At 50.4% G+C, this 3,746-nt stretch overlaps 1 pseudogene across 1 annotated transcript; it reads left to right on the top strand.

Moving 5' to 3' along the window:
- Positions 1 to 1,747: 1,747 nt before the first annotated feature.
- LOC123403976 lies at positions 1,748 to 3,405 on the top strand (annotated as a pseudogene). The gene has a single exon (XR_006611606.1). The product of XR_006611606.1 is annotated as a malonyl-CoA:anthocyanidin 5-O-glucoside-6''-O-malonyltransferase-like (transcript).
- The last annotated feature ends 341 nt before the right edge of the window (positions 3,406 to 3,746 follow it).

The raw sequence follows: 3,746 nt of genomic DNA, 5'->3' as shown, positions 1-3,746 counted from the left end.
ACAAAGTCCTTTCTAGTGGAGGATGTATGTACCAGATAATTATCCGCCTTTCTAGTGGTAGGAAGTTGACTTGTTCACAAACTAGGTAAATGTGCAAGTCCCAACAAGTTCCGTTCTGAATATTGGGATTGCTTTTGTTAGGAGGATTGCAGTTTGGAATACTACAAGGCGCAAAGGACATGTGTATAGAGGTACATGTGAAGGGGAAGTTGCAAGAAACCCCTTATACGCTGATTTGTTTTTGTGTGGATTGGTAGTGTGTGAACATGGTGATACAGAAGCTATGGATGATATATACTCCCTCCATTTCGGTTTAGACAGACAATCAACTACCAAATATAGTCCCTTGACAGCAGCATTAATTTTGTCTCATATTTAAACTTAGTAAGGGCATGTTGGCTTAGCATGTTCGTATAATTTTTTTTATTAGTTCTATGGCATATCACTTAATGAGGTTTCCTGTATCGTATATGTTTAAGGCAACTCGGTCTCAGTATCTAACCACAGCAAATCATGCCGCTGTTTAGCATGATTGGTATAGCTTATAGTTTTTGTTAAACTGAATTAGCGAATACATGTTACTTTTTCACCTAACAGGCTTGGCTATATGTTTACTGGTGTGTACCATGTCATTTGAGACAATTTCAAGATCTTAGAAATTAGCTCCAAGCTTCAAAATTCCAGCAAACAAATATAAAGATGAAATTATTCATTTAAAATTAGCAAGTTGTGAGAGGAAGGTTTGCATAAATTAGAACGATGATGTAGATATATAGGGTTTTCGCGTCTGTAGTAATTTTCATAGGAATCGTGATTACGTATGACTGTTATATGGCGCACAAATCAGTCATATACTCATTATTGTGATGGCATATACCGTGTTTGTGAAGTGCGAGTAGCAAACAACCTGAGTGGTTTTCTTCTTATTTGTAATGAAGTTCTGATGGATGAATTTTTTTAAAAATCCTTAGAATGAATTATTAAACTCTCGAAGAGTACGTAATAATTCGGTATATATTTTTTTCACTCAAAGACTATTCAATTACTTTTTCACCCAATGACACCCAATTGGCCTTAGCCGGTCCAATCTGGCAGACCCACCTAACGTGGTACCAGCCTGACTGCATTATGCATTTCATCGATGGTATAGCTATCCCTCAATTTTTTTTGTGTAATTGCTCTAATTAAATGAAATTGTATACTATAATGTATATAGGTATAATTGGTTTAAAACACTGCCGAATACAAATTTCTTCTCTAAACTATCTCATGTGCTTATTATGGTGGATGGGGCAAGTAAAATTTTCTTCGTAGCCAAGCACATGTCATAACATGGAGTATTAAAGGTTCTGTCAGAGTATGTGATAATTTTTATTGTCCCGTTGCAACGCACGGGCATATGTCCTAGCAGATGTAATGGGACGCGTGGACTCTCACCTTCATGATCGGCTTTTAGTATTTAATTATGCTTGTTTATTATTTTCAAAAATGTTTTATATGTTTTCCGTATGTCGGTAAAAATGGATCGAACCAGTGTTGGACGAATGCGTGGACACAAACGCCGAAGCGAATATCGCCGTCCGATTGAATCAATCCAAACAGACAAAAATAATAATAAAAGGAATAAAACAGACAAAAAAGGAATCAACACAAACGCCGAAGCGGAAGGTTCGAGGGTGGGTGCTGGTGGTGAGTCTCACTCCATTTTCTCCATCTCAAGCTCAATAAGACAGAGACCCGTACAACGACCGTGGCGAGGTCCCGTTCTCGTTTGTCAACACCCTCACATCAAATCAAAGAAGGAAGATAAACTAGACGAGAGTGAAATGGACCCGCGCACTGATCCCTCCCCACAGCTGCTCCGCTCGCATCTCCTCCACGCACGTCGTCGTCAAGGCGCAACGCAATGGACCGGCCGCCTTCTCCGCCGCAGCTCCGCGTCCTGGAGAGCACCGTCGTAGCGCCACCGCCGGCGCCGGAGACCTCCCTCCCGCTCACCTTCTTCGACGTCTACTGGCTTAACTCCCCGCCGGTGGAGCGCCTCTTCTTCTACCGCCTCACCCCAGGCCCGGATGGCGTCCCCTCGGCCATCACCTCCAGCCTGAGGTCCTCGCTCTCCCACGCCCTCCGCGCCTACTTCCCGCTCGCCGGCCGCCTCCGCCTCATGCCCGGCACCGCCGACCGCTACGAGCTCCACTACCGGCCCGGCGACGGCGTCGGCTTCACCGTCGCCGAGTACGCCGCCGACGTCGACGAGCTAGCGGCCGACGGGCCGAGGGAGGTCGCCAGGATCTTGCCGCTCGTGCCGCCTCTCTCGGCGGGGGTCGGCCCCGTGCTCGCCCTGCAGGCCACCGTGCTCCGCGGCGGCCTCGCCGTCGGCATCTCCCTGCACCATGCCGCCTGCGACGGGGCCTCCTCCACGCGCTTTCTCCATGCCTGGGCCGCCGCCAGCACCGGCGCCGCCGCGCCCCCGTCCCCTCTCATCGACAGGAGTCTCGTCACCAGGCACCCCAGCTCCCGCCACATCTACGACATGTACGTCGCAGACCTCACGAGCACCAAGGAGATGGAGTACGTCGAGATGTCCAGCGACAAGCTCCTGGCCACCTTCACGCTCTCCATGGACGACATACAGCGGGTCAAGGACGTCGTCTTCGCCGCGGCCGGCGAGGCGGGAGCGCCGCCGCCGCGATGCTCCTCGCTCGTCGCCACCTTCGGCCTCATCTGGTCCTGCTACCAGCGCGCCAAATACGACGACGACGCATCATCAAGCGGCGGCGACCCGACCTACATCCTCTTCCCCATCGACCACCGCGCGCGGATGAAGCCCGACCCCGTCCCGGACGAGTACCTCGGCAACTGCATCGGCGCCGCCCAGCACGCCGCGCCCAAGGACCAGCTCGCGGCGGCCGGCGCCGGAGGCATCCTCACCGCGTGCACTGCGGTGGCCGCGGCCATCGAGGACGCGATGGGTCACACCGCGTCCCCCGAGAAGATGGTGTCGTGGCCGGAGAAGATCAGGGAGGCCGTCGCGACCGGCGGCGGGGTGCTGAGCGTGGCCGGGTCGCCGAGGTTCCATGTCTACGACGTCGACTTCGGGTTCGGGCGGCCGGTCAAGGTGGAGATCGTGTCCGTGGCGAGGACCGGCGCCATGGCTTTGGCGGAGAGCCGCCGGAGCAGCGGCATGGAGGTGGGCATCTCCCTGCCGCCGGCTGGCATGCAGAGGTTCCAAAAGTGCTTCGATGATGCCATTGCATGGCTTCATCACCAGTAAACAAGCTAGCGATATATACACTCTACCCGAGTTCATCTTTTGTATATGCATCCTTGGACTCTTGAATATACATTGTAATTTTATAATTGGTACTTGCTATTTAACAGGCAACTAAAAATAAATTTGAGATCGTTCAATTCTTAGGAAGAGTAAAGAGGGCGAGACGAGGGCGATGTGGCAGGACCTTGTGGGAGATGGGGATGACGTCGCGGCGATTGTATCAGAGCCGATAAAGAAGAAGGTTCACTGTTCAGGTTGCGGAAGCTCATTGAATTATATTTACGGCTACATGAGGAAGATGATCCATAAATCCAACAACAAGGAAAGTCGACCAAGCATATATACTTGGTCGACTTCGACCAAGCATTTATACTGTTGACCGACTTCTCTAGTTGTTGGATTGATATACTGAGAGATGGTGGTAGCCATTTTAGATCATGTTTTGAGGCCTAGTTATTATTATATTTCCTGT

The sequence above is a fragment of the Hordeum vulgare genome, chromosome 1H (assembly GCF_904849725.1).
Source record: "Hordeum vulgare subsp. vulgare chromosome 1H, MorexV3_pseudomolecules_assembly, whole genome shotgun sequence".
Classification (NCBI taxonomy): domain Eukaryota; kingdom Viridiplantae; phylum Streptophyta; class Magnoliopsida; order Poales; family Poaceae; genus Hordeum; species Hordeum vulgare.
Note: the sequence above shows the minus strand (reverse complement) of the source record. Positions and strands in the feature narration are given on the sequence as shown.